This window comes from Sus scrofa, chromosome 2, assembly GCF_000003025.6.
Source record: "Sus scrofa isolate TJ Tabasco breed Duroc chromosome 2, Sscrofa11.1, whole genome shotgun sequence".
In the NCBI taxonomy this organism is placed as follows: Eukaryota; Metazoa; Chordata; class Mammalia; order Artiodactyla; family Suidae; genus Sus; species Sus scrofa.
In genome coordinates this window covers 11,165,358-11,176,718 of record NC_010444.4, presented here as the reverse complement: position 1 = coordinate 11,176,718, position 11,361 = coordinate 11,165,358, and positions in this window count along the sequence as shown.

The window sequence follows — 11,361 nt, the reverse complement described above, 5'->3', positions numbered from 1 at the left end:
ACTTTTTAAATAAATTTCCATCAAACATATTCTAGTTTTCATTTTGCTCTAGTAATAGCAATAATAGCAAATATTCAGCCTACTCTATGTGCCAGTCACACCCCAAACACTTGACATAAAACAATGCATTTCATGCTCAAACAATCCTGTGAGGCAGGTACTATAATTAACATCATTTCCAGATGAGAAAACTGTGGCAGAAGGGTCAAACACCTGCCACTAAGCTCTGTAGCTGGCAAACATGAAGCATGCCCTGGAACCCAGGCAGTCTGTCTCCCAGGTCCAGCAGTGTTCCTAAACACTGTTCCCACCCTTCTTATTATCACAGGCAGAACTAGAGATAGGAAGCTCCAAAACAAACAAACAATGATTCTCTACCGTAAACCTGTAGTACATCTGGAAGGAATTACCACCTGGCTCTAATGGGAGAGAAAGGGTTGGGTGATATAAAAATACTACCTTCAACGCTTGCTTCCAGAAAGTTACTGTTCCCTCTTTATCACACCTGAGAGCCCCCTAACTCAACATCTACAGCACCATATGATTCACCCCAACTCCTCTTTCTGCTGGATAGTCAAAAGATGCTAAGAGAGCTGGGTTTCAAGCATCCAAAATTAATATTTAAATTGAGCTTTTTTACAGTGTGAAAAACAAGACTGCCTACTTCAGCAATTTTAGCAATGCTGTGAACATAAGACTTGTATACAGTGGATTCATTTTAAGCAATGCAATCACATTTTTATGCAATTGGGGAAAATACTCATTCATTCTTATGCAGTGCCTTCTCTGCAGGGCACTGTTCTGTGTGCTTAAGAATGACAAAGATCCTGTTCTTTGGAAGCCTAAATTACCTAAGTGTTAGACTTCTTGTGAAGAATAAAAGCAAGTAAGTGTAATTTTAAGATTTAAATCTTCCAGCCTTTCTAAAAATGCACCTCCAGTCTAAGACCTGAGAAAGTGACTGGAGTAGAAACATTACATCCCAGCAGAGAAATCATATGCCTATTACTGATATGATGCTATTTTAAAGTCCTATGGTATTTTTACTCTGAAATACCTAAAAATTTATTCATTAATTCATTCATTTGCTCAAAAAAAGGTATTACATCGCTACTTTGTGACCACTGTGCTATGCCATTACATAAAATTAAGACTTTACATATTTTTTATTTGGTATAATATAAAATAGGATAAAATGTGCTTTATTTAAATTCCAGTGTGGAGTTCCTGTCGTGGCTCAGTGGTTAACGAATCTGACTAGGAACCATGAGGTTGTGGGTTCGAGCCCTGGCCTTGCTCAGTGGGTTAAGGATCCAGTGTTGCCATGAGCTGTGGTGTAGGTTGCAGACGCGGCTCGGATCCTGCATTGCAGTGGCTGTGGTGTAGGCCGGAGGCTACAGCTCCAATTCAACCCCTAGCCTGGGAACCTCCATATGCTATGGGAGTGGCCCAAGAAATGGCAAGAAGACAAAAAAGTAAAAAAATAAATAAATAAATTCCAGTGTATACATTTTTTTCATGTATAAGTAATAAATTCTGGAGTTGAGTACAAAGACTTCACCCCAAAAATATAACTTAAGCTATACAAGAAAAACCCAAGTATATCCTATATTTAATCTCTTCCTACCTCAGAAGAAAACAGTTTATCATTAGACCTCTAGGGTGTCTTCCAATTCTAAATTATAAGGTCAATAATTCATCATGAAATATATGGATTCAAGAATTATTTTTCCACTTTTGTACACTGTTCGTGGAAATATAAGTTGGTGAAGCCACAACAGAGAACAGTATGGAGGTTTCTCAAAAAACTAAAAATAGAACTACCATATGGCCCAACAATCCCACTTCTGGATATATATCAAAAAAAAAAAAAAACCCACAAAAACACAAATTCAAAAAGATACATGTACCCCAATGTTCACAGCAGCATTATGGAAACAACCTAAGTGTCCCTCAACAGAAGAATAGATAAAGATGTGGTATACATATACAATGAAATACTACTCAGCCATAAAAAAGAATGAAATTTTGCCATTTGCAGCAACATGGATGGACTTGGAAGACATTATGCTAAGTGAAATATGTCAGACAAAGATAAACACTATATAATATCATTTATTTGTGGAATCTAAAAAGTACAAGTAACTACTGAATATAACAAAAAAGCAGCAGACTCACAGGTATAGAGACAAACTAGTGGTTACCAGTGGAGGATGGGGAAGGGCTCTATTGAGGTGAGGGAGTGGATGGTATAAATTATTAGGTGTAAGTTTGGCTCAAGATTGTATTATACAACACAGGGGATATAGCCAATAATCTTGTAATAACTGTAAATGGGAAGTAACCTTTAAAATTGAATACAAATTTTTAAAAAATTAAAATAATATACCTGTGGAACAATCCTCACTGGAAACTAACAGAAGGACCCCTATATAACCAAGGCTGTAAGAAAGATACACATGTAATCAGGTAGGAAAGGAAGAGGGCCTTTCTGTCAGGACCTGTGCCCATGGAAGGGGACTCAGAGGGAAAAGGAGATTACATGGGTGAACATCCACCCTGAGGCGTGAGAGTATGAGCCATTTACAGGGCACTCCAGCCCAGGGGTCCAACACAGGGAAGATGAGCCTTCTTGGCTGCTTGGGAGGCCAGTGGACTAACAGGAGGGCTATGGGAAGCCTGGACTCCACTGGTGGAGAAAACCCACATGCTGGCTTACCTCTGAGACAAAGCAGATGGGGTTCTGCTCCAGTGGAGCCCAGTGCCCTGCAACTGCCCGCCCCCCACCACATCCCAGCATGAGCCAAGCAAATGCTCCGGCCCACTTAGTGCACATCACAGCTCTGCACAGGACCTAGGGCTTCCAAGACCACAAAAAGAGCTCAGCCAGGGACTCAGACCTGAGATGACATCTGAGCAGGGTGAGGGCAACAATTACTGGCACCTTACAGGTGACACAATCAGAGGCAGCTCAGACGTCTGTCTGCAGCCAACCCACTTGCAGCCCATGCCCTGACAGGAGCAGAGAGCCTGCCCAGGTTCTTCTTACTTCAGCACTGTTCCACTGGGGGCAAGGGTCCCAACAGCTTAGAGAGGGAAAGCACACAATTAAAGAGAACAGAGCGGACCCTCAGGGCTTCTGCCCCAGCATCCTGGACTCAATCACCCCCAATGGGGCAGTGACAGCCACTGAGTAGAGGGGAACCTCACCTCACACTCATCAATGCTCTAGCCCCTCCATCTTCAACCTGACAAGACTGAATCAGGAAGAAACAGACAATTTAGTAGTGAAATGGAATTTTTAATTTAAAAAACCCCTAGCAAGCAGAGTCCAGGACCAGACAGCTTCAAATGGGAATTCTACCAAACATATAAAGAAGTACTAACAACTACCTTTCTCAAACTGTTCCAAAAAGTTGAAGAGGACACAGCAATGCCAAATTCATTTTACGAGGCCACTATCCCAGACAAAGACACTACAAAAAAAAAAAAAAAATTACAGGCCAGTATCTTTGATGAATATAGATGCAAAAATCTTCAACAAAATATTAAAAAGGGTCATACACCACAGTGAATTGAGATGTATTCCAGGGATGCAAGGCTGGTTCAATATTCACAAATCAATCCATGTGATACATTACATTACAAAAGGAAGGATAAAAAATTATATGATCAAAAAAAAGATCACCTCAATAGATGCAGAAAAAAATATCTGACAAAATTCAACATCCATTCATGATAAAAACTCTCATCAAAGTGGGCACACTGAAAATATATCTCAACATAATAAAGATCATTTATGACAAACCCACAACTAACATCATACTTGATGGTGAAAAACTGAAAAAGCCTTTCATCTAAATTCAGGAAGAAGACAAAGATTTCCACTCTCAATGTTTTATTTAACGTAGTAATGGAAGACCTAGCTGCCCACAGCCATCAGACAAGAAAATGGAATAAAAGACATCCAAGCTGGAAGGGAAGAGGTAAAAGTGTCACTACTTGCAGATGACATGAAACCATATGTAGAAAACCCTAAGGTTTCCACCCCAAAACTATTAGAACTAATAAATGAATTAAGCAAAGTTGCAGGATAAAAGATTAATATACAGAAATCTGTTGCATTTCTTTATACCTACAATGAGCTATCAGAAAGAGAAAGTAAAAAGAAAAAAATCCCATTTAAAATCACATTAGGAGTTCCCGAAACAAATCTGACTAGCATCCATGAGGATGCAGGTTTGATCCCTGGTGTCGCTCGGTTAAAGGATCCAGCATTGCCGTAAGCTGTGGTATAGGTCCCAGACGAGCCTCAGACCCAGTGTTGCTATGGCTGTGGTGTAGGCCGGCAGCTACACCTCTTGATTCCGCCCTAGCCTGGGAAACTCCATATGCTGCAGGTGTGGCCAAAAAAATAAAATGAAATAAAATAAAATAAAATCACATCAAAAAGAATAAAATACCTAGAAATAAAACTTAACCAAGGAGATCAAAGACCTATATTCGAAAGCTATAAAACATTAACGAAGGAAACTGAAGATGACACAAAGAAATGAAAAGGTATCCTATGTTCTTGGTTTGGAAGAATTAATATTGGGGTTTTTGGGGGGTTTTTTTGTCTTTTTGCCATTTCTAGGGTGGCATTCACGGCATGTGGAGGTTCCTAGGCTAGGGGTCTAATCAGAGCTGTAGCCACCAGCCTACACCAGAGCCACAGCAACGTGGGATCCAAGCCACATCTGCAACCTACACCACAGTTCACAGCAACGCCGGATCCTTAACCCATTGAGCAAGGCCAGGGATCGAACCCACAACCTCATGGTTCTTAGTCGGATTCATTAACCACTGAGCCACGACAGGAACTCCAAGAATTAATATTGTTAAAATATCAATACTACCCAAAGCAATCTACAGATTTAATGCAATCCTTATCAAAATACCTATCACATTTTTCACAGAACTAGGACAAATAATCCTAAAATTCACATGGAACGACAAAACAGCTGTACATGCAATGCAGTACGCACAACCAGACTGGATCTGAGAACCATTCCTAGACCCTGTGATTTTGCCAACAGAATTCTTTACTTAATCCCATGACAGTCATGGGCAGAGCTCTTCCAGAAAGAGGCCTGGAGAAAGCAAACCGGATACAGATTCTGGAGCTAGACTGCCAGAGTTAGAATGACAAACCTCACATTTATAAGCTGTGACCATGATCAAGACCTTTAACCACCCAAGCCTCAGTATTCTCATCTGTTAAAATGATGACTAACAATGGTATGGACCTCATAGGCACACTCGAAAGTTTAAGGTCTTTAAACAAACCCATAAGGCACATAACGTTGATAATTAATGCTGGTGAAAAGAAAGAAAAAAGAAAAATAATTTTGCTGACCTTTAAACAATATGGTCTGAACTATGTGGGTTCATTTATACACAGACTTTTTTCCAATACTTTAATACACAATCCAGCATTACACAATCTGTGGTTGGCTGAAGGCATGGATGCCAAACCACAGATACGAAAGGCCGATTATGAAGTTATATGTGGTCCCCTACATTGCTCAAGGGTCAACTATACCAATTAGCATTTTATTAAAGAATCACTAGGTAATAATGCTAACTCTATGAAAACTGAAATCCACTACATATGTATTTATGTGCATATATGTTTATACATATACACATATACTTTGTACTTTTTATAAATATTTATATATATTATACTTCTATAGTAAAATCAATTGCTTAGTTTCTCCAGTGTTTCAGAGATTTACTTCCATTTTATTTACAAGAACAGCCTGATGTTTACAAAGAGACTGCATCTATTTTCTCCTGCATGTAAGTAATGAAATCCCTCGTAACAATTTGGACAAGACATTTTATCAGGGCTTATAGCCAACAGAGTCCTTGCAATGACCCCCAACAATGGTTTAACAACATTGTATCAGGCATAGTGATCTCAGCACACTTCCTCATAGTGTCTTTTTGTATCCTGAGAACCAATTCAAGGGAAATTAACAACATAATCTGCATGGAGAAAAATTTAAGGTGACAAAGATTAAAGCCAAGTCACATTGGCTGTCAAACCATAGCTGATTGTCTCTTCATTGTTAAAGGACACGGTGTTATTGAGGACCAAAAGACAAAAATTAAAAATGAATGACATCTGAATTTTCAAATCCAGGTTATACGGACAGAAGAAAATAAGGTTGGTTTACTAATCTGTGCTATTATCAGAGGAATTAATTAAGTAACAAGGAATTTGGCCTGTTTCACAGTCTGACTCACTCATCTAATCCTACCTATGTTCATACTGAATGCATGTGAATGATCCATATTCACTGAATAAAGATGAATACATATTTGGACTCCCATCCAAGAAAATCATCAAATCCAGGATAATTTCCAGCACCTGTTGGCTAAACCTTAAGTGAAGGGAAAAGATACAACACTTCTCTCACAATCAATAAATCAATCAACCAACCATGGCAGCAGGTTACAACAGGGCACCATCTATCAGAACTGATTCTTATTTCTACTGAATCCATAATCTTGAGGTTAAAGACACATTCAAGTGACTTCCTCTTTCTTTAGTGCCTAGAATCTTAATAAACAGGTAAAGCACAAAAGAATAGTAGTGAAGCTCCAAGTCCCAATTAAATATTTACATTACAGACCTGAATTTTAACGTTTCCAAAGAATACCAAGTAAAATTTTCCTGGAATAAATTACAGTTCATAACAATCGGGAGCTGCAGGAACATCTGCTGTTCAGGTATTTTATTATTTTTTTTGCTTTTTAGGGCTGCACCTAGGTATATATGGAGACTCCCAGGATAGTGGTGGAATGGAAGCTACAGCTGCTGGCCTATGCAGGCCTATGCCACAGCAACGCAGATCTGAGCAGCATGTGCTGACCTACACCACAGCTCACTGCAACCTAAGATCCTCAACCCACGGAGCGAGGCCAGGGATTGAACCTGCAACCTCCTGGTTACTAGTCAGATTCATTCCTGCTGTGCCACAAGGGGAACTCCTGTTCAGGTACTTTAATGCTTCAGTAAATCATAACAGTTGCATCTAACAGGGTGATCTATGCTTGTCAGTTAATTTAAGCTTATACTGTTTGCTTCAGTTCATGCTTCTTTTTTTCCCCATGTCCTCATCCATCTTCCCAGATCTGCCTCTTCTCTTTGAGCAGCTACCTCTACTTCTTTACACATCTTTTTATAAACACTGTTTTAACTACCGTCCGCATCTAACAGAAACTGACGCCAAATATATCCTGAAAGTTGAACTCACCTCAGCAAGGTATCAAAAAGCCATTCCAGCGTCTTGCTAAATACTCTCTTCATTAATTTCTTTCTCCGGCTACTTATGTTTAAATAAGAGCCGATGACTCAGCTACTTACCTTTTTCAATACGTACATCTTCTGAAGTGCGTTTATGGCCGAAAATTTTCTTTGAGAACAGAGAAGGTGAAGGATTGACTTTTCATCAGTGATCCTGGTCACTCTGCTGCGGATGTATGCATAAGAAATGCACCAGAAGGGCTAATACCAGAAATGCAGGTTTGGCGAAGCCACTTCCACAGACAGCAAGCGGTGGTTGGCGCGGGTCTGAGCATATGGCCCGCCAGGCTCTAGTGAGTCTGCGCACAAGCTCCCCCCACCCCCACCCCCACCCCCACCCCCAGCCGCTCGGAGCTGGACCCGGTGCGCAGGCGCACGAGGACTGCGCTGCTGCCGTTGGAGGCGCGCGAGGCCTGAGGAGCCTGAGGAGCCTGAGGGCGGGCTGGGTCCTGGGCACCTTGCTCTGTCAGGGATGATGACTGGGCAGGGTCTGGGGACCTGGCCCTGAGGGAGCGCCAGCCAGAGATCTGCCTCTTCAGCCAGGGCCTGGGCACTGGCAGGAGGAACCAGAGGCACCGCGGCAGGGCGACCGGCCCACACAGGGACGACGCCGTTAGCCAGGCCCTGGACTTGTGAGGGCGAAAGTCGCATCCTTGGGACTTGGAGCTTGTAAAATGAGGGGTAATCGTATGTCTTTGCTTCTGGCATATGTGGAGTGTTAAAAGTGGCAAGGAGGCATGGAGATGGAATTCAGTGGCTCCCCACCCCCACCCCACCCTTCTTTTCCTCTCTCCTCACCTCCCTCTGCAGAGGCTGAGCCTCAGCCACCCACGTGCCGGCCCAGTCGTCTTCGTTTTTTTAACTTAACTGTAGTTGGTTTATAATATTGTGTTAGTTTCAGGTCTAGAGCTTCAGATTCTTTTCCATTATAGGTTATTAGAAGGTACTGAATTTAGTTCCCTGTGCTATACAACAAATCCTTGTTTATTTTATAATATAGTGGTGTGTGTCTGTTCATCCCCTACTCCTAATTTATCCCTCCTTTTTGGTAACCATATTTATTTTCTATGTCCGTGAGTTTGTTTCTGTTTGATAAGTAAGTTGATTTTTTTTTTTTTAGATTCAACATAGAAGTGGTATCATTTATTTGTCTTTGTCTGACTTACTTCACTTGGTGTGATCATCTCTAGGCTCATTCATGTCGCTGCAAATGGCATTATTTCATTCTTTTATGGCTGAGGAATATTCCATTGTATAAATTACCACATCTTCTTTATCCATTCTGTTGATGGACGTTTAGATTTCTTCCATGTCTTGGCTACTGTAAATATGCTGCCATGAACATTGGGGTGCATGTATCTTTTTGAATTACGGTTTTCTCCAGATATATGTCCAGGAGTGGAGTTGCTGTATCCTATGGTAACTCCACTTTTAGTTTTTTAAGGAACCTCCATACTGTTCTCCATGATAGTTGTACCAATTTAAATTCCCACCAACAGTGTAGCAGGGCTCCCTTTTCTCCACACCCTCTCCAGTATTTATTATTTGCACATTGTTTGATGATGGCCATTCTGACTGATATGAGGTAATATATTATTATAGTTTATTTCGTCAAGTCTCAGTCTCTTGGTTGTAGCCTGGGGCTGACCTGGTCACACTGAAATGAGTTCCTGGACTTCTGGGAGCCAGTCCTGAAAATCAGAAGACTACACGGTCATAGGAAGTATGCACAGAATGTTAGGGAATTGAGGAGAGGGGTTTTTCCAGAGAAGATTGCTATGGCTGCTGTGAGGGCTTAAACTGAGGGAGTGTGTCAGTATCAGGCTAAGGTAGCCAGGGAGCAGTTCATGAAGGTTTATAGGCCTTTCTTAATGAATTTGAACTTTATTCAGAAGACAGTGAGGTGTCAGATCCCTGCTACAGATGGAGAATTGGTTTCCAGAGAGCTCTCTGCGAATGTTCCAGAATTTCTGTGTTATGCAAATTTTAGGTGATAAGGATAGGGTTGAGAATAAGGGCTAGGGGCTTGTCTGGCAACTGCTTTTTGGTTTAGTGATGGAATTACCAGAAGATTAAAAATAAATACATGTCTGGCAACTGCTTTTTGGTTTAGTGATGGAATTACCAGAAGATTAAAAATAAATACATGATAATTTCATTTTTATATTCTATTTTTGGTTTATAACTGGGTTGTAGAGTAACCAAATAAAGATTTTTTTGTTGTTTTTACTTCTAAGCATTTATTGCAGGGATATATTGTAGCATTTCTTAGTTTCTTCCTTCTGTTAGTTAAGCTGAGGATTTTACACACACACACACACACCCTTTTTTTTTTTTTCTTATTTTAATGAATACTTCATTTGGGTGGTTTTTGTGGAGGCCTGATGGAAGTTATAGTGATGCTGAATGTTCTACCTCCAAAGCCAGTCATGGAGCTTCCACTATCAACTATGAATGTGAAAGGAATTTTTCCATGTACACGAAAGGACTTACTATTTTTATTATTTTCCTTTTATCTGAAAAGTAACAAATAATTTCAATCTAGATGTGACTTTTCTTCATTACTGTATATATGAATTCTGTAACTCTGTCTTTAAGCATGACAGAATGATTAATCTAGTTTGCCTAGTAAGTCTTTTTTCTTTCTTTGTTATTTCTCAAAGGTGATGTTTGAATATATAAAGCTTACTATTATAATTCACTTATTAACATATTGTTTTCTCTTTTTGCTGTCACCAAGAACACACCAGCTCTTGTGTTCTTACCTAGCTTTTTCAGTTTCTATACTTTATAGAATTGAGATATTCAGAAAATCAATTTTAGAAACCAAAGACTAAAATTATTAAAGTCATCAAATCATGAGATTTTTAAGGGTGCAGACAATGACAAATAATTTAGTCAAACACCTTCGTTTCCAGAAGGCCCAAGGCTCAACTTTTGACATTATCTATTAGATGATCATTTGGATGGCTAAGTGGCATAACTCATGTTATTGACCTAAATATGCCATGTTAGAAGGTGTTAAACATTATAATTTCAGATCCACAAGTGGATAAAATCTCAGAAGAGGGTAAAATTATTAGCCAAGTTTCTATGTTCATATAAATATGAATATGATTTAAACACCAGGGAGAAATCCAGGAGTAACAGGAAAAAAAAAATAAACAGGAAAAGTCTTTAGGATTGTGGAAGCTACTTTGATAAGTTGTCTGATGGGGGGAAAAATTCATCTTACAGAAACAAGAACTAGGTAGCAAGTATGTGTCAAAAAAAAATCACAAGGCCATGATGAACTGTGTTTTAAAAATGCAGACATGGCATTATGAATTACATTGAATTGATTATGAATTACAAGTGAGGTATTAAAAGCTTTACTGAAAATCCTCCTATATGGTTCCCTAAGTGTTTTATATACTTTATCATCCAGAGATACTGTTTACTACTCAGAGAAAATATTTGTAATATAGCAATATTTTCTAGTCATAGAAGCTTTTCAGTTATGGAGACTGTTATCAGAACAGGTGGATGCAAACTGATGCCTCTAACAATTAAGGCAAGAAAAGAAGAAAGCAATTTCTTCTGACTTTGGAGAGGTGGTTGTGAAACAGTAAGAAAAGAAATGAACTTAGGTTTTTTTCTTTTGAGCAAAGCATGTATATGTGTTTTGTACTGTTTTGTAGAAGTTTGCTAATAAAGATATCACCAAAGATAAGAGACATAATCATCTAGAAGAAATGCTGGTAGTATGGCTCCATGTGCGTGTTGTTCAAAAGTCTCTATAGCAGATTCTCTTGTTTTAGGGGTAAGTAGGACTTCACTTTGACTAAATTCCGTATCATGCACTATTTCAATGTAAATAAGGAATATTCTTGAATCTGGAGGGGGCAGATTTGGTTAAGTCAAAAGGGTAAAATTTTGGTTTTTGTATTGATTGTCTTATACAAATTTGATCTCATTGCCCTTCACAAACAACTATGTGCTTGGATGTAAGTATGCTGACTAAA